Source organism: Halichoerus grypus, chromosome 6 (genome assembly GCF_964656455.1).
Source record: "Halichoerus grypus chromosome 6, mHalGry1.hap1.1, whole genome shotgun sequence".
NCBI classification, from domain to species: Eukaryota; Metazoa; Chordata; class Mammalia; order Carnivora; family Phocidae; genus Halichoerus; species Halichoerus grypus.
Window position 1 is genome coordinate 57,291,467 of NC_135717.1, and position 26,766 is coordinate 57,318,232.

At 38.6% G+C, this 26,766-nt stretch overlaps 1 protein-coding gene across 5 annotated transcripts in view; it reads left to right on the top strand.

Moving 5' to 3' along the window:
* The window catches only part of CACNB2 (calcium voltage-gated channel auxiliary subunit beta 2), a 377,418-nt gene that overhangs the window by 188,614 nt on the left and 162,038 nt on the right, over positions 1 to 26,766 (top strand). The window lies entirely within an intron of this gene.

Genomic DNA, 26,766 nt, shown 5'->3' on the forward strand with positions numbered 1-26,766 from the left:
AGCAATACAGAGAACCCTTCTCTTGGCAGATTGGTGAGCATGCTTCTTTAGTTATAAAAGTAGCACTCCCGGAGTTCTCTAGTTCTAATGTCAATTTCATGAAGCCTTTTTCACAGTTTAGCAAAGACAATTTGGGGGTGTTTGGGGGTGTTGGTAGAAGGGAATTGGAAACAAGCTAAAGCAAAGGATTAGTGGTGTGAATGCCAGTAGGGACTGCAGAAACCTCTGGTCCTTCCATCCGAAATCTGACACCAAGGTAGCCCGTGGTCTAGATTAGATTAGATTAGATTACTGGTTTCTCGGTAGAAAATCACAGCATAACCAGCCATGTGGCTGAGCTCCCAGGGGCTGCCTCTGAAATGTTCCCAATTCACAGAGCTCGGCTTCCCCTGTCCCCGCCCTTTGCCTCTCCAACCCTCTATCCCACATTGAGGCAACCTGGAGTAGATGTAGATATGGTTTGAATTTCACAGGCTGTCATCTTGGGTGATAATTTAAAGTGCTTCACGTTGATAGCATTGATATAAAGGGCACATTTATATCAGATTTCTCAACCTCAGCACTATTGACATATTGAGCTGGAAAATTCTTTGTTGTGGGAGACTGGCCTGTGCATTATAGGATATTTAGCAGCGTCCTTGGCTTCTACTCACTAGATGCCAGTAAACCACCCACCCGTCCCAGTGTGGCAATCAAAACTGTCCCTCGACATTGCTAAATGTCCCCTAGGGGCAAAATCATTCCCAGCTGAGAACCACCCAGTTATAACAAAGAAAACTAACATTTATTTGTCATCTCTGATGTGCCAGATGCGTATTAGATGTTCCATATAATCCTGACAATTCTCTTTTGAAGTCTTCTCCCCTTTTCATAGATTAGGAACCTGAGGGATGGCAAGGATAATTGTTGCTATTTGTTTTCTTTTGTTCTGGGTTTTTTTTTTTTTTTTTTAGTTTTCCAGTACTTAACAATGAAAATGCTTTATAAAACCAGGGAAATTATTTTATACCTAGAAAAAACAGAAAATGTCATTTTTAATATCTTTATCTATACTGTGAGTGTGTATTTTAGACATTCTCTAAATTACAAACACTTAACTTGAAAATTTGCCAAACGTATGAAAAACCAAAAAATCACTACTGGAGGAGCACCTGGATGGCTCAGTCGGTTGAGCATCCGACTCTTGGTTTCGGCTCAGGTCATGATCTCAGGGTTGTGGGATCAAGCCCTGCATTGGGCTCCACACTCAGTGCCTGATCTGCTTAAGATTCTCTCCCTCTCCCCCTCCCCCCCGTCAAATAAATAAATAAAATCTTTGAAAAAAAATCACTACTGGATATTGACTTACCCACCTAAATTAAGGTCACTTTCCCTTTCCTACCCTCTTAACACTGGACAGTGACCAAATTATCTTGGATTTGTCATTTCTTCTGGTATCTGGCATGATAAACTGATCTAAAATCCTGCATGTATTTCTATTATCACCTTCCTGATTATACTTTCAATAGTCTATTTGTCCCTGATACCTGTATCTCTTATATCACCTCTCTTCTTCTCTGTTTTTCTTTGTCTTCCCAGAGTCCTCAAGAAAATGTCCCTCAGTTCCATTTGAAACGAAGAAAAAATCCTATTTAGTGTGTGAAAAATATGCTATTCCTGTAACAGGGACATACTCTTGTTTAGTATTAAAGAAACTACAGGAGCTTGGAAAGGCATTGAAATTGGCTTCCAGAATTTCCGTCCTCCTCCTCCTTTTCAAACCCCAGTTGTTTTTTGCTTACCTGAAATCAACATTAGTGACTGACATTTTTCTATTGGAAGTATATTTTAGTGGCATTATATACTAATATGGGCTAGACTTGGAAAGCTAGCAATCACATACGTCATTGTCAGAAACATTGAAGGCTGATGTCCAAGCGTAATTTTTCAAAAATTTCAGAATGTTTATTGCAGATAAATGTACAATGAATATGTGTCAAATATTTTTTTTTAATTTATTGAGGAAACTGGAAGGATGGTAAAACCAGTTTAAAAGATTATGGGAGAGACCTAAGTATTTATAGTCATTGAAAGGAAGATACAGGGCTAAGACTGTTAAATTAGATACAGAACTGGTTACTGCTATACCAGGCAATAATACAGTCCGTTGGCTCGGGGGTTATCTTTTATACAAGATGGAAATCATTAGCATTTTTACTAGACGAATTTGTTTCTACTGGTCAAATTCATTGGCATTTCTATCAGCTTTCTACAAGTTAATATCTACCCTCACAAATATATAAAATATCCTAATCCAAAGTAAATAATGAGTTAAACAAAGGTTTCTAATTTCCCTAGAAAATTGGATAATCCTTGGTTGCCAGTTAGACACTTAAAACTTTTGGGAGGGTCGAAAAAATAATATAAACCTATTATAAAAAGTTTGAAAAATACTAAATTTTTTATCTTTTATTTATTTATTTATTTATTTATTTATTTATTTATTTGAGAGAGAGAGAGAGAATGTGTGTGTGTGCACAAGCCAGGGGAGGGGCAGAGGGAGAGAGAGAGACAATCTTAAGCAAACTCCCTGCTGAGTGCAGAGCCTGATGCAGGGATTGATCTCAGGACCCTAAGATCATGCTCTGAGCTGAAATCAAGACTTGGATGCTTAACCGACTGAGCCACCCAGGCACCCCAAAATACTAAATTGTTTAAAAGGAGAGAAAAAAAAAAACCTATACCTTCAACCCACTACCCAGATGCAACCACTATAAATAGAATTCATGTTTCCTTATGTTTTTCTCTAAATATTTTTAACAGTGGAGTCACTATTATGAGAAAAAAAATTGGTAAGCTACTCTTTTTCTTTTACTTACTCTCATATATCGTATGTATTTTGTTATATAATGAAAGTGTCCTATAAACATTTTTATGTCTATATAATGATTTGGCATTTTTGATTCATTCTTTCCACTCTTTTTTCTAATCCTAAAATTATTTCTTTATTATGAATAAATAATGTATTTATTGTGAATTTTTCAGAGTTACAAAAAATACATAGAAAATAATATAGTGGCCAATGGTGGAGGTACAACCTAGTTTAAGAAATAAAATATCACTGGGGAGCCTAGGTGGCTCAGTCAGTTACGTGTCTGCCTTCGGCTCAGGTCGTGATCCAAGGGTCCTGGGATCGAGTCCTGCATCAGGCTCCCTGCTTCTCTCTCTCCCTCTTCCTGCCTCTCTTCCTGCTTGTGTGCTCTTTCTGTCAAATAAATAAGTAAAATCTTTAAAAAAAAATAAAATAAAATACCAGTAATAGAGTTGCCCCATTCTCCAGGAATTCTGCCAGATGTACTCCTTTCAAGATGTAACCACTCTCCTGCATTTAGTACTTTTTCATATTTATTTCTATACTTTCACTATCTATAGAAAGCATATAGTATTTTTGCACATTTTCAAAACTTTTTACAAATTGTATCCTAGGTTCTTAAGGTATAAAGGTCCTACAACTTGCTTTTCTCTGTGGACATGTTTGTGGGGATTTAATCCATGTAGTTACTTATAAACCCTTTACTCCCCTTGCTGTAGTGTCTCAAACCTTGTTTATCCACTTTCCTGTTGCTACACATTGAATTTGTTACCAGGTTTTTACTAAAATCCCCAATGTTGCTAGGGACATTCTGTTCCTACGGTTCCGTGTGGTTGTGTGAGGGAAAGAATGGCCAGCAAAGGCATGGTCATTAACAACTTCACTGCCTTCGCCTTTCACAAAATCCCGAACGTGGCTGTACCAATTTATACTCCCACCAACAACATCTGAGAGTCTGATTGCTCTGCATCAGGGGTTGGCAAACCTTTTCTGGGAAGGACCGGACCAGAAATATTTAAGGCTTGGTAAGCTACACGGTCTCTCTCATAACTCCCCAACTCTGCTCCTGTTACGCAACAGCAACCATCAACCTTACATAAATGAACGAACATGACCGTGTTCTTGTAAACCTTTGCTTGGGGACGCTGAAATTTGGATTTCATCTAATTTTCGTGTGTCACAAAATACAGTCTTCTTTTGATTTTTTTTCAGCCATTTTAAAACGTAAAACACATTCTTAGCTTGCAGGTTATGCATGATGGGTAGCTGGTTAGGCTGTGCCAATAGCCCCTGCTTGATGTCCTCACCACGATCTGGTATTTCAAATACCTTAAATGTTTCTACCCGAATGGGTGTGAAATGGTAAATTGTGATTTTCATTTGTATTTCCGACCAGCAGTGAAGTCAAGCATTTTTCATGTTTCTTGGCCACTTGGGTTTTTCTCTTCTGTGGTTTATTTATTCATTTTTCTTCTCCTTATTCTTTTATATTGTGGGTCTTTTATTTATTGGCTTTTAGGAGCTCTTTCTTCTGGATAGTAATCCTTTGTTACATGCTTTGCAAACATGTTCTTAGAGTATAGTGGTTATTGTTCCATTTTTTAAAAGTCGTATTTGGATGAAAAGATGTTTTCAGTTGAAATAAAATTAAATTTATCCAAGTGGTATTTATTTGGCTGTGTGAAAAAAAATTGTATTTTTCATGCACAAGGAGAATGTGAAAGGTGACCACAAAAGAAAGATATCACTTTCTTGTATGCGAAGGAGGAAATATTTCTTCATCGGATATAAGCACAAGAACATTCTCGCTTGTGTTCCAGACTTTTTTCACAGTCTAGTAGTTTTCTTGAACCTGGACAGCTCGTCCAGCTGTGCAATCTGTTGTTCTATAGTAAAGAAAGTATCCTTAAGCACCGATGTTGCCCCGAAGGCTCGCATCTGACATTGATGAAATGTTAGTTGCTTTCACAAGTTTGCAGGCTTTGCTCTTGCAAGCCAGCTGACGTAATTGGAAGGAGAAAAAGACCCTCCCACTTGCGTTTGTTAATTGACTTTGATGAGCTTGTCTGCGATGCCTAAGTGATTCCAGAACAGAGAGAACTGTTGTAATCTGAAGAACTTTAGAAAGTCACACTGGCTGGCTAAGGACGCACACCTCAAGCCAGCAAGGAAAAGGAGAGCAGTTGCTATGCCGGTCAGCAAAGCAAGACTTGGCTGCCTTGAGCTTTTTTATTGAGCTCTTGCCCCTGTGAAGCACATTCTTGCTCCCTGGAGAGCTGGGTCCACTTGGAACGGGGCTGGCATGCTTGACAGACGCCTCATGTCTCCTCAGACTAAGTACATCATTCCTAGGGTAAGCACTCGGGCAGGGAGGCAGGCCATTTGCAAGGTGTGGTTTAAAGAAAACAGGAATGTCCTTTATTGTTAGCGAGCTCAAGCTCAATCAGGTTCGTTGCTTCACTTTTTAAAAGTTTTGCTTATCTTGCCAGAAATGTCATTTGCAATGTGATTATGTAAATGTTCCGGAGGGGTTTAAGCAAGAAAAACTGTAACTCTGGTTTTAAATTGTATGTAATTGAGATCAGTGTAGTAGCTTGCGGGAGAGAAAGAGCCTGGGAGACGCTGGAAAATGGAAATGGTTTCTCCAGCTGTGGACGGCTGGTCACTTGTTGCATTGAGCATCATACTGACAGCCCGGCCACTGAGCTGCCTTTTTTTTTTCCCCAGAAGCCTTTCTATGTAAATCAAGATGATTTGACTTCCTGCATGGCTGCAAATTCAGATTTCATTGCTTGTCACTTCAAAAATTTGTGAATTTAATGAAATACAGAAATGGGAGTCTAATGTTTAAAAAAACCTAAGCACAGAGCTTTACTGTGCCAATATTGGATGTTTGGCTCTTTTGATTCGAGATGGATCTTTGAAAGTAAAGATCGCATCATTATGGGGGCCCTTTCTAAGGGAAGGCTTCCAAGAAAAGTAATCATCGTTCTAGAACCCAAACGTAAATTAGAGCCTGTAAAAAGAAAAACCCTAAGGTTACAAAGATCTGTGCTAATAGGACACAAAAATACCTTTCTAAAATCAATAAAATACAGCTTGCCTAGAAATTCTTTCCAAGGTACCTCAGCTCCAATCCACACTAAGTTCATCTAACGAAAAAACAAAAATACTTGCTGAGAAATACCTGTGTATGGTAATCACGTGTTACATCAGATGAAAGTATTAGCACAATCAGGAAACTGGGATGAGTCACTTAATCTATGTGCTTTTAATGATCTTTTATTATATTTCATCTAAAATTTTCTAAGCACACCCTTTTCCTTCTTTGTGTTTGCCCCGTTAAATTTTGCATGCCACAGTTACATTTCTTTAGGCTCTGGCGTGCATGGCAATGTGCACACTAATTCTAAAGTGGCCACTTGCAAATATTTAATTTAGAAATTATTCAATACCTGTTTGTTCTGAGGGGCATCTGGAATCATCCTTTTCCCGTAAACTTGCCTGCTTTCTAAGAATGTGATCACACACAAAATAGCTGTTATGGCTGTTTCTGCAGAGGAATTCTCTTACGAATTAGGAAAATGTATAATCCCGAACCCAAATTGCTAAGTATCCCAAATTGCCCAACACATTCCAGTGGTCATTTTGAATATTTTCGGCAGTGAAGTTGGGCACAAAAACGTCACAGTTATTGAATTGGGATGTCAGTGTAGATGACTTCAAAATAGTTGAGTGGTTTATCGTACAGTTAATTTCAGTTCTGTGAAGGATGATGGGGACAGGGACGTTTTATCCTTTTAAACTACTTTCTTTCCCCCGATCCTAGATTTTTGTTTCCTATGACCTAATCACTTCTCATTTTAACTAATACCAGTGTTTGAATAGGCTGATAAATACATGGATTTTTGCCTTAATGGTTAAAATTTAAAATAAGTCTTTATAAAGACAATTCTCTTTCCATTTTACACCTTCATCCAGTCATTCTCAAAACTCCCCGATAATGACAGAAGTTATTCTTTCAATTTGGACAATCATATAAAGGGAGATCATTTTAAAAATCCATATATATCTATGCATACGTTTATGTGAATATGTATATGTATTATAGAATAACTTTTTAGGAGGCTTAATAAGCTACATGGCCCTTATTTTTGTTCTAATCAAGTATGATTTCAGCTTTTATATCAGTCGTACTTTAAAATCATGGCAAATCCCAAATCACAAAAACACATTTAGAAACCATACATTTAATTCTTATCTTAGATTGAGGTGAAATTAATAAACCTGTAAAATTTGGTATTGATAATTACTTTTTCACTGTCTAGGGCAAAAAATATGACTCTGACTAGTATTAAGGGCATTTGTTACCTTTTTATGAATTCTGGTGTTGTTGCATTGTTAAGTTTCTTGAACTTGAATATTCTTTATGACTGAAACTGTGTACCATAATTCTTAGATCAAGATGGGCGCTCCCTCTATGTCCTTGCCTCCCTTCCTTCCAACAAAAATGACCTGTCAGACTTGTGCAGGCTTTTCTGTTTATTTAGCACATTACCTGCAATTTCATTTTTTTTCTGACTGTGGTTAAGAGCAAAGTATTTGAATCCAGTCAGACTTGACTTTGACTATTAGGCCATTCCCTTAATAATAACTGTGTGATCAGCAAATTTTGATCATCTCTGAATTATAAAATTAAGAATACTAATATCTGCGTTTCCAGTAGTGGTAAGAACTTTTCTTAAAAATCGCAATGCATATAGACTGGTTAGCACAGTACCTACTGTTACTAAGGGAATGCACTTACCTATCTACATTTTCTACCATGGCTAATAATGAAAGAACTTAGCTCTGAGATCCAAAACCATGATCTCTAGGAGAGGCAGCAAGGGAAATTTGTGAGCTGTTTTTGATTTGCATATTGGAAGAAAGAGAGATTAAAATAAATAACAGTCCTGCGAAGTGGGACTCCTAATTGGATATCTGCGGACCTGGGATCGATCAGAGGGCTGGGAGAAGGCAAGTGCAAACCCTCCGGAAATGATACGCAAATATTTGAGTCTACATATACATTCTCATTTTCTAGTTCCGTAGATGCTTACTGTGGCCCTCAACTCCCAAACAGTAAAGCACCAGAGCTCCTGAAATACGATCAATCCGAAAGAACAAAAAAAGATGAAGGAGATTAAATGTTCTAAGAAGTCTAGTAATTTTTGAATTATTATTCTTTCTTTCTCTTTACCTTTCTATTGCTATAGCAGTTGAGAAGGGAAAAAACAGGACGTTGACGGGAGCCCATGTATTCTGTAGGGGAGGAGAACTTTCCCTTTCTTCCCTTCTGGGTTCTTTGGCTGCTCTCATAATTAAATTGACATGAAACAGATGAACAGGAAAAAAAACAAATTTAATTTTGTACATACGGGAACCCCATAAAAATACGAGACTCAAAGAAATGACTAAAGCAGGCAGTGTTTTTAGAAAAAGAAACAATACATTTGTGAAGAATTGACAAAACAGGGGTTTGGGCTTGAAGTAGCAAATTAGTGAAGGAGTAACAGGGTTTGTTCATACGGGACTTTTGGCCTTGAATTCCCTCTCTCTGGTGGTAAGGACACTTTCTACTCTCTTGGTACAGGGAGGGTGTCTTCAAATGGGACATTTATTTTCTGCTCTCGGGGACAAAGGAGGTTCAGAGTGTCCTTCTTGCACCAACTGTTTCTTGAGTAACTTTAATTTAAAATAATGAATTATTTGGGGGTAGCATATTCTGCTCTCCAGGCCCACCTTTGAAATCCCCAAGGAGTTTCACAATTCAGAAGTTGAGTTGGTAAATTGCTCCAGTATTTTACTGAATTGGTTTTCTTCGTCTTGAAAATAAATCAGTTAAAAATTTTTTAAATTAATTTTTACCATTTTTAATTTTTAATTAAATAGATGACGTACAATATTATATTAGTTTCAGGTATTCAGCATAGTAGTTTGACATTTATATACACTGTGAAATGCTCATCATAATAAATCTAGTTACCATCTGTCACCATGCAAAGTTGCGACAATATTATTGACTGTATTCCCTGTGCTATGCTTCACATCTCCATGACTTACTTATTTCATAACTAGAAGTTTATATCTCTTAATCCCCTTCATCTATTTTGACCAACGCCTCACCTCTCTCTCCTCTGGCAACCACCAGTTTGCTCTCTGTATCCATGAGTCTGTCTCTGGTTTTGTTTGTTTATTTATTTTGTTTTTCAAATTCCACATATAAGTGAAATCATAGCGTATCTGTCTTTCTCCGTCTGACTTATTTCCCTTAGCATAATACTCTGTAGTTTCATCCATGTTGTTACGAATGGCAAGACTTCATTTTTTATGGCTTTTTTTAAACAAGTATAAACACACACGGACACACACTCACCACATCTTTATCCATTCATCTATTGATGGACACTTAGGGTACTTTCATATCTTGGCTATTGTAAATAAAACTACCATGAACATAGGGATGGATATATCTTTTTCAGTTGGCGTTTTAATTTTCTTTGGATAAATACTACAGAAGTAGAATCACTGGATTGTTTGGTATTTCTATTTTTAATTTTTTGACGATCTCCATACTGTTTTCCATAGTGGAAGTACCAATTTACATTCCCACCAACAGTTCATGAGTGTTCTCTTTTCCCCACATCCTTGCCAACACTTGTTATTTCTTGTCTTTTTAATACTAGCCATATTGACAGGTGTGAGGTAATATGTCATTGTGGTTTTAATTTGCATTTACCTGATGATAGTGATGTTGAGCATCTTTCCATGTGTCTGCTGTCTGTATGTCTACTTTGGAAAAATGTCTATTCGGGTCCTCTGCCCATTTTTAAATCATTGTTTTATGGTGTTGAGTTGGATGATTTTTAAAAAATATTTTGGTTATTAACACTTTATCAGATACATCTTTTGCAAATATCTTCCTGTTCAGTACGTTACCCTTTCATTTTGCTGATGATTTCACAATTAGGTATTTAGTAAGAGGCATTTCTGTGGAAACAAAATAAAAATAAGGGTTAATGATTTGAGCAAATTATAAACCCAGTCTGAGTTCTGCAGGTCATCAGTCAAGATTTCTAGACTGAACTCAAAGCATTTTCAGATAAAATGAGGACAGGCAGTAGCAATCTAACAGATTTCCTGGTTTGAAGTTTGGATGTCTCTGGTGATCTTCATGAGTGGCCACACAGCAATAGGCATGAAGACTGTTTATACTTGAGCTGTTGTGATGATTTCCCTAAAGTTCGTATCAAGTTGTCCAACTTTAGTTTGCATGGCTTTAAAAAAAAGAGCAGTTTTAGTTCTCAGTGATTCCAAGTCAGAGGGTGGGAGAACATTGGAAATTTTGGAAAATTGGAAGTGGGTTATTTTGGAACATTAGAGCCAGATATTGGAGAAAACTAGAAGAATTCAGATCCAGTTACTTTACAGTTAGTACAGGACAGGCATCTGATATCCAAAAGGGTTTATTTATAGTTTTCCACTGAAACAAAATTTTTCTCTGTACAGTTACCCCTATTTCTATCAAAGATAATCAAAGTAAGACTAATTTTTTGCAAAATAAGTCTAGGCCCATTAAACTTGGCCTGATTATTTACATTAAGTGCAGTAAGAATAACAGTTGACCATATCGACTTTTCAAAGTTTGCTTTGCTGGAACATTTTTTAAAAGATTTATTTATTCTTATTAAAAAAAAAAAAAAAAAAAAAAGGGCGCCTGGGTGGCTCAGTTGGTTAAGCGACTGCCTTCGGCTCAGGTCATGATCCTGGAGTCCCGGGATCGAGTCCCACATCGGGCTCCCTGCTCAGCAGGGAGTCTGCTTCTCCCTCTGACCTCCTCCCTCTCATGCTCTCTGTCTCTCATTCTCTCTCTTTCAAATAAATAAATAAAATCTTTTTAAAAAAATTTTTTTAAAAAGACTTACTTATTCATTTATTTATTTGAGAGGGAGAGAGAGAGCATGAGTAGGGGGAGGGGCAAGGGAGGGAGGGAGAGAGAATCCCCGAGGAGATCAGGTAGGAAGAGTAATTATTTCATCTTTGTCCATGGGTAGACTTTACCAAATTGCTCTAGGTCATAGGTAGCAGAGGGGCAGGGAGTGGGGGGAAAAAGAAGTTTTTCTTAAATCTCGAGAAATAAAACTTCAAGGAACCAGCAGTATTTCAAACAAAAAGTCATGAAAATGATAATCATCCCCATCAGTTCATTTAGCCCCATGTAATTAATTCTTGTTCTGCTTGAATTCAATTTTTCCATTAGTTCTGGAAATTCTTACCCAGTTCAGTGATACAATCTTAAGGTTATCAGAAACCTCTATTCTAGAGTACTTGTCAGAGTCTTCTCCATGAACCTCTCTGAAGATGAAACATATTTGCAAAAGCATCAGAGTAAAGCAGTAACTTCTGTAAATGACAAAAGACTTAAAAGTGACCATGGTTAAAGATCTGATGAGAGTTCATTATAAGGCAATTGACAAGGGAATTTGGTTGTTTCTGCAACATACATTTTAAAATAATTACTAGAATTATGACTGATAATACCAGTCCTGACAGCATTATACCAGGACACATCAGATTTTTAGGAATTTCATACAATTTCTAGAACACTTATATTAATAATTTCTATATATATTTCCTAAAGAAAGTTTAGCATCACTTCTTATTTGATAGGGCTTCCCATCACTTCTTATTTGACAATTTAACATATCAAATAAGCTTAATTAGTGTAATCTGCCTTTTTTTATAAGGGGTGCGGGAATAAATCTTTGAGATATTCTAGGGATCCTTTAGAAAATCCCAAACTTAGTTTGAGGTCAAAAAGATTTCATTTAGAATTTGATTTGGGGAAGCTTCTTCAAAAATATCAAAAGGTTTTGGACACTTGACTAAATAGGATTATGGAACATTACAAAATTTAAGACTGAATTAGCTATTTAACCAAAGTGACAAAAAAAGATTATAAAAACAAATACAGAAGGTTACACAGCTGTGAGCAAAACTTAGCTCATTTAATATTGAGAAGATTCAGTTTTCTTAAGTAATCAAAGACCTGATTAAAACAAAATGTAGAGTAGGAAATTATTTTGGTAAGACACAAAATCTTTGCTTTCTAGGCAGATTTACTAAAAGATAAAGAAAAAATTTTCAGTCTCTCATAATCAGCAGCAGACCAAGAATCCAACAAAACTTTGTCCCTTTTGCAGATGAAAGAAAATTAAGATTTATTTTTACATAACCACCCTATTAAAGCTTGTTTTTAAAACCTTTGTTAATAATTCAACTTCAGCCAACTTGATTACACAAGATAAAATTCTCTCTTTCTTTCTATCTCTCTTCCCAAACGCCTATTTCCATTTAGTTTGTCCTTTGTTTCCCTTTTTCTCATTCTGAAATAACCGGTTGTATTTTAGGACAAAATTATTGTCTTCTCTCTTAACAAAAATTCATGGCCATATCTGATACTTTTTCTTGCCCCAAAACATTTTTCACTTTTCTTGCATAAAGATTTGTTTCCTTTATTATTTCTACTTTATTTACTCTATTTCTATTTTAATCATATTTATTAAATAGAATTCATTCTTAACTCTTAGAAACCGTAATTTCTACTAAAAACTAAGAAGTGAGCAATTGTGAACTGTATATTATATCTGCATACTTTAGATTGGCAAACTTACGAATACATTTTATAATTCATAGAAACATAGGCTTCCTCATAGTTTAATTTTTAAGTGTGGTACAAGACATGTTTACTAACAGACTCAGATATCTTTAGTTCCTCTGTAATAAGCCAAAACTAGGTAAAACTTATGCTTGGTAATTAATGTTTCAGTATTCTCTCTTATTTAGAAATGATCTAGCTAATACAGTAAGACAATTGTTTAGGATGAAAGCTCTCTAAAAACAATTGTTTCCCCCAAATATAGACATTTTTCCAATTCAAAGATCCTTCATGTGGCCATTGATCAGTAGGATCTTATATTAATCTCAATAGCGACTCAAACCAATAAGCCTTTTTATGGCTTAACCAGGGATACAAGAGGTGTCCCGAAGAGAGTACAAAAGCTGCAGCCCTTACAAGACCCAGAAAGTTCACTCCCAGAGTTAGCCTAAGAAAGCCAAGACCTTCATTATCACAGGCAGTAACAATGGCATAGTGAAAATAGCATCTCTTCTTTTCCCTGCCTCCAGTCAAAGACGTGCTGATCTGTGACACCAGGCAGGTGCTCCTGGAATGGGACTTTTCCAGCACTAACAAGACAGCAAAGGTTCAGACGACAAAGGCCCTTTAAGGACTGGGACCCCTTATGACAAATTCCCCCGAGAGCTTGCACGGAAGACAAAAGAGAAGGGTGTTCATGACTTCAGGTCTCAGAATCCCATTCTGTTTGACTGGTCCCCAAGATGCACGCTGGTACGTGTACCTTCTGGCTGGTGGAGACCAGAGAGAATATTCTCCCTGGTCATAACCCAAGCTCTCAGGACATAGAACGAGACAAAAGGAAAACCTCATCCCGTTTTTACCTAGGGGACCTACAGTAAAGTTCATCTAAACAGACGCTGATCTGGTGAAAACTATGAGCGTACCAGTTGGTGAGGCCAGCTCAAACAGCAGGCTTAGAAGACCTAGGCCTGCATTCTCCCCTCTGGTTTTCCTCCTTATTATAGATGACACAAAAGACAGAGACAGAAGAAAATAATGCCCATTTCCGGGAGGAAAGGGGTCAACAGAAAACCGGGGTACTTTCCAGATAGGAACTAGGAACTTTTCATTTTCCTCTGCTAATCTAAATTTAGAAATACAAAAGGACTCTCGCTACTCTTGTTCCCAATAGAGGCTGCAGGCAGCGATCTGGGAGACTGATGTGGCAGGGACTCTTACCTTCTGCTGGCTCTTGTCAGGGGGTCCAGAATCCTGCAGCTGCAGAGGCCCTGGAGTGAACAGTGTCCAGCTAGGGGAGAACCCCACTTTGGGCACCAAACCTGTGTTGGAGGAAAATTTCCCTTTTTCCCTTCTGGGTTCTTTGGCTGGTCTAATAATTAAATTGAAATAAAGCAGATTAACAGGAGAAAAGCAAATTTAATTTCATACATATGGGAGCCCATAAAAATATGAGACTCAAAGTGACCAAAGCAGACAGGGGTTACACCTTTTAGGCCAAGAAACAATACATTTGTGAAGAATTGGCAAGGTTTGGGCAAATCAGTGAAGAAGTAACAAGGCCTCAGATTCCCTATCTCTGGCCATAAGGATGCCTTCTACCCTTCTGGTAAATGGAAAATGTCCTAATGTGGGAGATTTATTCCCTGCTTTCTGTGGGGACAGAGGAGGGTCAGAGTATCCTTCCTGCACCAGCTGTTTCTTAAGTAACTTCAATTCAAAATAATCATTATTCCACTTTGGAATTTTTTGGGGTGGCGTATTCTGCTCTCCTTCAACTCCCATAAAACAAGTAAGTGGTCTAAGGCTACAGGTTTCTGCATCATTTTTCAGGGATAACTTGTATTTAAATGAAAATATAATGTTAAAAAGCCCTGGTGGCTAATATATGAACATGGGGAGGCTTTAAAGGATGATCACAGGGATGCTGGATTTATCACTTGGAGATGTCAGAATGTTTGATTTCACCTTGCTCCATAAAACAATCGGTTCGTAGAAAAAGATAATTTTGCACGATCCCAACAGAGAGTTGCCAAAATATTTTTATTGTTAAAATTGAAAAAAACTTGAAAGAGAGCTTTACACATCAAAGTAATTAAAAGTGATTAGTATTAAAAATATAACAAATATTATGGAGCTCCTGGTGGCTCAGTTTGTTGGGCATCTGACTCTTGATTTTGGCTCAGGTCGTGATCTTGGGGTCCTGAGATCCAGCCCCGAGTCTGGCTCCAGGCTCAGTGGGGAGTCTGCTTAAGATTCTCTCTCTCCCTCTGCTTCTGCCCCTCCACCCCCCACCACCACTCATGCGCACGCACACTCTCTCTTTCTAAAATAAATAAATAAAAATATAAGGAAATGTGTGTGTATAAGAACACCATTGTCTCATCTCTTTGGGTCAAATATTTTTGTTCTGGCAAATTATATCCCAGTCCTTTTCCATAAGCTTACATATTCTTATGGTTGTAACTATAGTATACGAACTATTCTGGATTCTGCCTTTTTTCTTCAGCTGTGTTTTGAGATCATTTTTAAATCATAGCATGATATAGCATTGTACGGATTTACCATAGTTTGTCTAAATAAGATGGTCATTTATTTGTGGGAATTGTCATGCATTTTATAATTTTGTTTTTTATAGATAAATCTGTAATAACAATTTTAAGCATATAGTTTTTGGCTCTGTTAAATAACTTCCTTGAGATAAAGTCTCAGATGTGGAATTATTTGCACAGTGAGTGGGTTTGAATGTTCTTATGTCTTTGGCTTTGCTTTCCATATCTCTTTTCAAAATGATTGTAACAGTTGCCAGTGCCAATGTAATATCAATACAATACTAATTTCGGGCGCCTGGGTGGCTCAGTTGGTTAAGCGACTGCCTTCGGCTCAGATCATGATCCTGGAGTCCCGGGATCGAGTCCCACATCGGGCTTCCTGCTCAGCAGGGGGTCTGCTTCTCCCTCTGACCCTCCTCCCTCTCATGCTCTCTCTCTCTCTCTCATTCTCGCTCTCTCATATAAATAAATAAAATCTTTAAAAAAAAAATACAATACTAATTTCATAACAATGCACCCCACATTAGGTATTAATAATTACTTTAAAACATAAGAGTTTACACAACAATGCTTTAATTTCTATTCAGTAGACTACTAGCAAAGGTGAGTATTTAACTGAATATTGTATATTCTTTGGATCTCTGTGTAAATATTTTATTAGGTTTCCCGGGGTTTAGATACTAATGTTATTTTTATTTGTTAGATATTAACAGAATTACAGAATAAACTATTAGACAGTGTTTTCCCCTGTTCAGTCCCAGCCATCAAAATAGCTCCTTTCGTAAAAACTGATCTTACATTTAGATTGCAGCACCCTGTTGATATCACTAAAGGGTATACAACACTAAACTAGTCAAAAGATCAAGCCTTAATTTTGGAAAGTGAAACGAAAAGCTTCAACTTTGTTTAGATATCTAAGTTACTTTGTGCAGAGAGCTAATGACTATCCACAAAATAAGAAAAAAACCACATCTGACTCAAGCTGTAGTTAATATGAGAAGTGTATTCTGTCTTGGCTTTAAGTTTATAGACTTTGCACTGTCGAGGACGGCATGTACCACTAGATGATCAGGTTGTTGATTCAGGGCTATCAGAGCTCAGAAAGGGCTCTATACCCTTAGAGCTTCCCATGGGGCTCCCCTTTAAGTGGTCGTTCGGGGGGGCTGTCTCCCCAATTCTTCCCATAGAGTTGGAGAGCTAGAACTTTCTATACTCTTTCTTGGCAAGGTGCCTGCTGTCGTTTTGACTTTAATGTTACTTGTTAACTTTACAAACGTACTTACTTGTCTTTAAACCTTGGTCCAATTATATAAGCAATTATTTTGGTAAAGGCATTCTAGGTATCAGGAAAGAGAAAAATCTGACCCCTGATATCATACCTAAGATCCTTGTCTGTGCCACCAACACATAAAATAGACCTGCCACAGTCTTGAAGGCTCGACACCCTTTGCTACAGATGCCCTCTTTACCAAGTCTGCTTTGTACCATCCTGGGCCCCCTCATCTTCTTAGTTACAGACAACAGAAAATGTTCTCCTTGACTGGAGAACATGATAGGGTTAGAGAACATGATTAGATGGACAGAGCTCACTGCACCGAAAGGAGAAGAACAAGATTTTTTTCTTGGTTCTAACTCTTGCATCTTCATTTGGAAGCAAGTCCATTAACATCTGTAGGTTTGTTTCATCACCTATAAAGAAAGTAATAATTCTCATCTCTGCATTCCTCCATATGGGAGGTTGTAAAGGCCCATGGGGGTGGAGGGGGGATACAAAGTACTTAAAGCACCTCAGAATAGCTGTTTCTAGTTTTGTATTCCCTGTGAAGTCCTAGGGATTGCTTGAAGAATGTACCTTCAGTATCAGTATGTATAAAATCCAGTAATCTAACCTCACATCATTCCCCCCCCCATTTTTTCTTTTTCTCCTTTTCCTTTCTCTTTCTTTTCTTTTTTGGGCCTCTCTTGTCTTGGCATCAACACAGGTATTATTGTAGCATGAAACCTGATGAGCCTGAGATCCCGCCCTGCTGGATCCAGGTTTATGACCGTTTTCATGACCTCGTTTAATAAGGTTTAATGTTCAATAAAAACACATGCTTGGAAATCTTTCAAGGCTAAGTGCCACATCGACGGGTTTTGTGAATCATTCACAGCTCTGCCTCCAAAGCTTTTACAGTGGACTTTCATGGGAGACTGTGAATAATTAATGCTAATTGATGTTTGGGTGTTTTTAAAAAAGCCTCTGTACATGCACTCAAATATAACCATAGAAAAAGAAGTAACCTTATGATATTGCCAAAAATATTAATCACCTGCACATGCTATGCATTGAGTGCCATCCAGGTGAAATTAAATGAGGTCTCTGTCGTTGAGGACATTACCATTTATTCAGATAATGTTAACCAGATAAAAAATGCATGCACCTGTGCAAATCCTATGACAAAGAACCACGAATCTCTCTACCATAGACAGAATAAATATTTAGAGAATGCTCAGGGTAAAAGATCTGTTGAAAGTGCAGAAGTTGTGGAATTCAGTTCAGTTTAACAGCAGGGAAAGGATAGGTTTGTCAACAGTCTCTTGAATGTGATTGAGTTGACTTACGTATGTCTTTCGCTATGAAGATCCAAGACAGTGATGGGGCTGAATTTGAGCTCAGTAAAAGTTGATATTTTAAAGAGCTCTCCAACCTGCTTCTCTTCTGTGTGTTTCCTATGAAAGGGAGGAATTCAAAGGCCATTGTAGAAGTTGTGATGGGTCTCAGGGTTCCCATGAGAACTGTCACGGGACTGCTTCTGTGTTAACTGTTGAGGGATGTGATGTTGGAGCTGGAACAGCTAATTGGTGGAGACACTGGAAGTTGTTTAAAGAGAGCCCCAAAGAACAGTTGTTCCTCAGCTCCTGGTTAACAAAACTACCTTAGCGAACAAGAGATAGTTTGTGCGAATAATAAAGGGTCCCCGTTGCCAATGTAGTATCTGCTTTTGGGGTGAAAAAATGTGTATTTGCTTAATTTCTACAGCTGAGTGAGACTGCCTGCCTTCTCTAGGACCGTTTTTCATTCTCACAGTGTAAACCTAGCACTCATAATGCCATTAAAATGGAAGGCATCACGCTGAGTGAAATAAGCCAGCCACGAGATGGCAAATGCTGTATGTTCCCCTTAACGTGAGATAGCGGGAGCAGGCAAAGTCACAGAGCCAGAAGGTAGAATGGTGCTTGCCGGGAGCTGGGGCGGGGTGGGGAGGGGGGGAAGGGGGAGGAGTGTTTAATGGCTTCAGTGTGGGATGATGGAAAGTTCTGGAGATGGATAAATGTGATGGTTGCACAACAATGTGAATATATTTAATGCCCCTGAGCTGTGCACTTCAAAATAGCTAAAATGGTAAATTTTATGTTGTATCTATTTTACCACAATTTTAAAAATGCAATTAAAGGGGCACCTGGGTGGCTCAATGGGTTGGGCGTCTGACTCTTGGTTTCAGCTCAGGTCATGATCCTGGAGTCGGGGGATGGAGCCCCACCTCCAGCTTCCCACTTGGCGTGGCAGAGGCTGCTTGGGATTCTCTCTCTCCTTCTCCCTCTGCCCCTCCCCTTGCTCAAGCGCTCTCTCTCTCTCTCTCCAAAATAAATAAATAAATCTTACATAAGATAAAATAAAATGCAATTTTTAAAAAAAGCTTGTAGGGTGCCTGGGTGGCTCAGTCGTTAAGCGTCTGCCTTCGGCTCAGGTCATGATCCCAGGTCCTGGGATCGAGCCCCGCATCGGGCTCCCTGCTTGGCGGGAAGCCTGCTTCTCCCTCTCCCACGTCCCCCTGCTTGTATTCCCTCTCTCGCTGTGTCTCTCTCTATCAAATAAATAAGTAAATAAAATCTTTAAAAAAAAAATAAAAGCTTGTAATACGCCTGCGTGTTGAATGCGGCCCATGCTTTGTCTGTATTATCTTGTTTAACCCGCACAGCCACCCAGGGAGGCAGACACGTGGCCATGTCTCCAGATGAGGCATCTGAGCACAGCCAGGAAGGTGTCAAGTCTAGGGCTACACAGGTGCCGAGGGCAGAAGCAGGGAGTGTGGGTCAGGGAGCTGCTTCTCACGCGCACACAGACCCGCCTGCACGCGGCTTCCTTTTTCTTCCCTCTGATCACTGTGCTCTTTACTGCCCAGGCAGCAGCTGCTATTGCAGATTTCCTTGAAGAATGGGGGCGTGGGTTCATGAGGTTCCTCCCAGACGTCTGAGCCTTGACTGTGTAGCAGCAGCAGGTGAAGCCGCCTGTCGTCCCTCCAGGAGCCGGCCAGGCACTGCAGACCCTGTGCACACCAGCCCCATGCTCCTCCTCCCCGGGAGTTCATGAAAATCACCCAGTACTCCTGCTACCACCATCGATCTCAAACTTAACTCGTACTTTAAAATCATTTTACCCCTCTCTAAATGAACCTCTTTCATTCAAATGATTTTTTTTTTTTTTAATCTTCCGGAATGGTCCATTAGAAATTAAAGAATGAGCTAGAGGGGAGGGGGTAGGGGGATGGGCTAGGCCTGTGATGGGTATTAAAGAGGGCACATACTGCATGGAGCACTGGGTGTTATGCACAAACAATGAATCATGGAACACTACATCAAAAACTAATGATGTAATGTATGGTGATTAACATAACATAATAAAAAAAAAATGAGCTGTTTTTTCCTTATCATTATGTCCCAGCTACTTTTCAGAAAAACAAGAGCCGACTCATTCCCAGAGGGAATGTATGTAAAAGCCAAGTAAAGATATTTTCGTAAAGACTATGTTTATCCCATTTTTACTTTTTTTTTTTCTTGCTGGAATCTGTGTTTGTAACCAGATTTCACTAAGGTTTTTGTTGTTGTTAGTTTGTTTATTTTGGGGTTTGTTGTTTTGTTTTGATATGTTTGTTTGGCACTTAGAGGATTTGGACCACGTATATTCTATATCCCATCGTCCTGGTGAATTGCAGAATGGAAGACAATTCTGGGATAAAATAAGTTACGTAAAACAAGGAGCAAGGTGGTTGTTGGGGAACGGAGCCACGACATCGTTTGCTGATTCTGGTGATCATTGCCTCTTACATCCTTCTACCTCTGTTTTTCAACTAGGTGAAATGATGAACCTAAAGGCACATGCTACATCCAGAAATTTCAGTGTCTTTCAAAATCTTGTTGGGAACACATGCTATTCCAATGTTCCCACTTTCTACCTTTTTCTTTTTACCAGGGGAAACCAGCTGGCCTGTACCAGCTGAGAGAAATCACTTCCAACCCGGTATATTTGCATAATTTCCTCTCTGCCCTTAATCTGGAACAAAGGAAACAAAATAATAGGCCAACACAATGACTTAAATCAAGTTCTTAATTACGGAATTAGGAAACTTTTTAACATAATTTAAGATTCCGTGCTTGTGTTTCTTTCAAAGTTGTTGAGTCTATTTGGAGCTTTTTCCTGATTAGTTCATCAATTCAGTGAGTTGAAATGCTGACAGTTTTTGCAAACCTACGAAAAATAATTGTGACACTTAAAATACAAATATAGATGGCCAAATTTCAAATCCTCTGTTGTCTTGCTGCTTTCTCAAGGCCAGTTCAGTTTTTCCTAATAAGGACGTTTGACCAGCTCTCAGGGCTCTGACAGATGATATTTCTACAGGTCTGGTTTCTCCTGTGCATTCACTGTAGTGACTGAGCTGAGCAAGCTAGATTGGCCTTATTCACCAAAGGCATATTCCGCCGAAAAGTACACTTCTAGCACCCAAGTCCGTCTCATTAGACTTCATGCTTACCTTCGGAAAAATAATGTCACCTTATTTGGTATTCATGTTTTCGCTCAGATTGCATGAATTGAGATGACTTTTACATATCATGTCTCATTACCGGGCTCCTCTGTGAAGCCGGGGAAAACATGGCATCTGGTGCCGTTAATTCTTACAACACCAGAGAACATAATTGCTTTATCGCAAGATAGCTCATGTCACCACTGTATGAATGTTCTTAGGCTACGGAATTTGGTCAGTACCTAACGTTATCATGCGACTGTACTGAAGTAGAGAGCCGTGGGATTGATAAATTGTGAAAAGAGAAGAGTAGCCAGAATAGTAGAATGATAAGCAAGTACATTGCTTAAAAGCATTCCAAGAGTTCCAGTTATAAGAACTCTTATTCCCTTTGTTTTACTATCTGCTGGATGCTTTGGAAGAGTTGCTCTCAACGAGACGTCATTTTTCAATAATCTATCCTTCATTGTTATACAAACGGCAAGAGGACACATGGGTTTAGTTACAGAACTGTGTTTTAAGTAATCCTGAAAAGAACCATTTCTTCATGGCATTTCATTGTTGTTTTTAAGGGAGAACATTTTACATATAATATTCAGCACAATGTGAAATTATTCATGTATTGGATGCTCTCATCCTCTAAGCAAGTGAATGAATATATAAATTTGTATCTATGAATGGTATATGGGGGCATGTTTTGAATCTCAAGCACACATTATCTGTAGTAAAATTATAAATTATAGTAATATTTTAGTAAGGTTATTTTTCTTATTCATGAAATGTTATATTTGGGAGCAGGAAAATGTGATCTGTTCAGTAAGAGGATAATGAAAGAAAAATCTTATAATTTCTCTTTTCTAAGAGAGATGTTTCTTAAACAATAATATGACTTAAATTTTAATTCTAGATCTTAAGTTTTCAAATTAGAATTATTATGATTCTGTATGAAATCTATATTTTTATGTCCTTGGAAAAATCTTTCTTAAGGGCATGACTCTTCTCAACTGTTTTCAGCTCAATAATTTGATGATATGAACTAAGTGTGTAAGCATTTCTTTTCTTTACAGTGGACTGATCTGTGTTGATTTAGTGTAAGGTACACATTAAAGTAAAATGACCTACAAAGACATCTGAAACTAATTGAAGGGAAAAAGAGAGAATGTAATGCTTCAGGGATTAATGAACTATTGACATTTCTTATTCACTGTCATCTAGTTTGAGAGTATGAATTTAGATTTTCAGCTTTATTTTCCTTTAAAAAATTCCATACGCTGCTCTCTGGCAGTTGAGATCTTTGTATTAATCACATTTATCCTAAAAGATCTGTTTAGTCTATTAACTCTAACAATATCCATTATCTATGTCTTTGCCCAAAGACGTTATAATGAAATATTATGAGCATAGTCTTATTTATAGTACAAACAATATATCTTTCTAGACATTGGTCAAACTCTAATATTCTGGTTCATGTTTTGAAAACTGTTGATATTTCTCAATGCCAGCAAGTGGCTGGTAGCCTGATGAGTACTTGATTAGTATTAAAATGGAATGGATGTTTCTTTAAAAAGCTAGAATAGGCTTTAATTAGATGAGTGACATTGGACACATCACCCAGTGTCTCTGAGAGTCCATTTCCTTATTTTTACAATTGAATAATAATGATATGAGCCCTATGGGTCTCGAGGATCAAATATAATATATGTGTAAATCTTGAAAATAGTAAAGTGCTATATGATGATAAGGGATTCATCATTTGAAAACATTTGTTAAGGACTGACATGTGTTTTTCCTCCTGACTTGAGCCCTTTCTTGCCTACCCTCCGGCCAGTCTTGAGAACAGTCTCCTTGGGACAATCCCTTGAGAACTTCTCATTGTGCCTGGTCCCAACCCCCATTGCACCCTCTACCCCACCTACCCCTTCACTGCCTTGCTCTGCCCTTGAAAAGACCCGAAGGTTGTCAGAAGAGTCCTGGGGAGAAAAAGCTGGTGGTCCATGCCCACACAGTTGTCATGGGGCCCAAGGGGAGCTGAATGATGTCACAGAGTGGTCAGCTGCGTCCGGAGCAGCTGAGGATCTAGGCTGCAAAGAAAGCTGGAGTTACTGTGTTTATTTGTATCTTGTTGTTTTGGGGTATTGTTTCTTTTGCAAATTGTGTCTCAAGACAAAATGGAGCCAAAGGCCTAATAGCAGAGGACTGGGGGGACTTAGGAGAAGTAAGGCAGAGCAAACAGTAAGAGATAGCTCCTCTGAATCTGAAAATAGGTTCATTATCTACATATCCTACACATGGGATTGGCAGGATTCAGAGAATTAAAATATAACACACCCTTGGAACAACGCGTGGTTTCTTTCTTCAGGAGTCACTTCTGAAGGGAAGATGTGAACGGTGTTTCAGGGGGGCTTTAATATTTCGAACATCTCTTGTTTGAGTTTTCTAGATTTTTGGATTTTAGATAAAGAGCTTATCTTTTGTAAATCTTACCTGTAGCTGTTCTTTTCTAGGTATGAACCTAGTTAGAAAAGTCATATTAAAATAAAAAAAAGTTTCTAGAAATGGGGCTTTCCATATATAACTAACTATTTAGTGTTGATTTTACATATGATTTCTTCTCAAGGTGATTAATGATGTCACTCGAATGATTATAAGTCTTGAATAAATGTAGCCTTTATTTTATTTCTTTTTACGTGCAGCAGAGCTTCTGCTAAAGCTGAGCTCCACTTACGATCAAAGAGGTATCTGGTAGGAGCCCAGCTACTTAGGCTCTCTGTGTCTGATCTGATTTTTTTCTTTCTCTTGCATAGTTCCTGAAGGAACTAACCTGCAGGTAAAACATGAAAAACAAACAACAGGGGAGCCTGGGTGGCTCAGTCGGTTAAGTGTCTTCCTTCAGCTCAGGTCATGATCCCAGGGTCCTGGGATCCAGCCCCACTTCGGGCTCCCTGCTCAGCGGGGAGCCTGCTTCTCACCTCTGCCTGCCACTCCCCCGGCTTTTCTCTTTTAAATCTTAAAAAAAAAAAAAAAGAAAGAAAAGAAAAGAGAAACAAATAACAACAACACCTCTCTAGAAGGTTTTCACAGGGATGCTCCTGGTGCACAGGGGCTGTAGATCCCGGGAGACCAGATGTCTCAGCCCATGCAACCTCTGGTGTTTCCTACACACCCCCTCCACTTTATGAGCCAGAGTTCTAGGAACCCCATTGGGGCCACCATAGTCTGGACCTCTACCCAGCTTTTTTCCTGCCACACTGATGCCTGATTCATCCATATAGCCCAGCCAGTCCAGCATCTTCTCTGTGTCCTGCCCGTTTCGGGTACCACCGAGAAGCCCTCCATCGCCTGCAGCATTATGTCCCTTTGACTTGCTGCACTTCATCATCATTGATTTTTTTTTTTCCCAATTTCTCCAAGAAGCCAAGTTCTTTCCAACATCATGGCCTTTATGCTTGTTGTTCTTTTTTCTTGGAAATGTTCTTTCTCTCCCTTCCTCTTATTCGTAAGCTTTCAGTTAAACCATAATTCTTCAGAAAGGTTTTCACCGACTGCCCTCTATAAAGTGGTTCCTCCCATTTGTCTCTGTCACGGAACGGAGTTTATTTGCTTCCTCCAAATGCAATTACTTGGCTTCCTTCTTGTCTGGAACGGCAGATCACATTTCTAGCAGACTTGGTTGTCTTTTACGAATACTTCAGCCTGCCTCCTTCATGATCCTGAAATGAAAGTCATCTTGAATGTGAACGACTCACACATAATGTAAAACCTCAGTATAAGTAATTTGTTTATTCTTCAGTAATGTGTATTTCAGTTTGCGATGGCGCGGGGATGACCATGCTGGAAGAGGTACGTGTCTGCCCCTGTCTGTGGGTAGCGTGAAGGGGGCAGCTGTAAATGCAGGTTAATGGTGGTGGGGGACACAGGTGGGTGGCTATTGGCGACAGTACTTCACAATTCTTGGTAAAGTTCCAAACAAAGTACCATCTTCCGTTGATTTACACACTACTTTCATTTGTAGAAAACTCAGTACATTTGACATCTATACAGAAATGCTTTGTGCTTGTATGCTTAATAGGGTTAGAGTCTGGGTTTGGAACACTTTATAAACAGATTTTTCACCTGCGTGAATTCCAGCAGGACCAAGGGCATGAGGGGTGCTCACCCATTTTATTATTACACGAGACCGTTGTGCACAATGCAGGACATTTGTATCCCTAGCCACTGCCCACAGCCAGCCTGTAATGTCCCACAATTGTTGAGATGACCAGGAATGCTGCCACGAATTTCTGGAACACCTTTTTGGAACAACTAGTCTAGGCTACAATCTCCACTGAGTGCAGGACCCATGTTTGCCTGATCAACCTTGGAAGACTTGATATCTAGCAAATTATCTCTATCACAGCAGTACATGACAAATATTTAAGGAGTGCATGAATGAATGAATGGGAATATGGAAACAGAGAAACATGTTCATCCATTCAGTTAAAAAGTATGTACTGAGCAACTACTCTAGGTGCTAGGTTGCTGTTCTAGGACCTAGGAATGCAGCAGTTAATGAGACAAATACCCTGTTCTAATGAGCTTCCTCTCTCTCCATATATGAAGCTACTTTGTGACTAAAATGGCACCTAGATTTCCTCTGTAGGATGACTGTAATTTTGGTGTATCAAGTTCTATTCAATTCAGAATACATACCTTATATAGTTAAGTCACTTGATCATGATGGAGAAAGCTGAGGAGGGAATAAAAAGTAATGGAAGGAAATCAGGTTGGGGGAATTGCATCTAAGAAACAAACAATTGAATAAAATGACAACCTGAAAATAACTTCGTTATTTGTAGGTTTCTTGTGTCTGTCCACATGGTATCATGGACCAAAACATTTAAATCCAAATCATTTTGTTGTTCTCATAGGCATGATGACAATAGGATTCTATTCCTCTGTGCAATACATTTTACACAGTAGGTATGTTGGAGGCAATGGACGTGCCTCCTTGAAATGAGGTGAAATCGTAAACCTGAGTGTTAAGCACCCATTTGAGCATTTTGCTGTTAGTATAAGTATCTTTATATAGCATTAGATTCACCGCATCCTCAGCTTAAGCAGCCAGTCGATCAAATGGCAGTCAATATAGGGGCCAAAGGAGGCTGAGGGAAGTTGGCAACAGTGGAATATGTCTGTGAGAATCTGTATGTTCATTGCTCGCAGTTCTGGAAGCTCCAGCAGAAGATGATAGGTCAGCTTTAGTATATGCCCTAATAGAACTGAAAAACTGGTCACACCAGAAAAGGAACATTTTTGGGGTCTTTTTAAAAAGATTTTATTTATCTGAGAGAGAGTGAGCACGAGCGGGGGTAGGGGCAGAGGGACAAGCAGACTCTCCCCTGAGCACAGAGCCCAACTTTTATCTACTGTGAGAACCCAGCTCTTCAATTTCTCATCTACTCCTTGGACTCAACCAAGCCTTTATGTAGCCATCCTTAAGTAGGTCTTAGGAGAAAAAAATCCACACAGACAAGTGCATCTGCTTGTTATGCATTTCTCCGTGGTGGCTGGACCACTGTTACCATGTTTAAGGTGAAATTTTCAACTGCACTTCTAACTTGCATATTATTACTACTACATATTTACCCAAATCTAGGTCAGTGTGTTTGATAGCTAACCATGTTTATCTCATGGTGGTTCACCTAATGCTTTAAGGCTCATTTGCATGTTGTTTCTGTACGTATCCAGGTGTCCTGTTCTTTTTAGTCATCTTTCTGACTTTTATAGACTTCTTAAACATAATTCTTAAAAAAACATTTCCAACTTAATCGGTATTTCAGAAAACTAATTACCAAATTAGCACCGTGGATATTTTTATTTTAGTTATAACTACTTAAG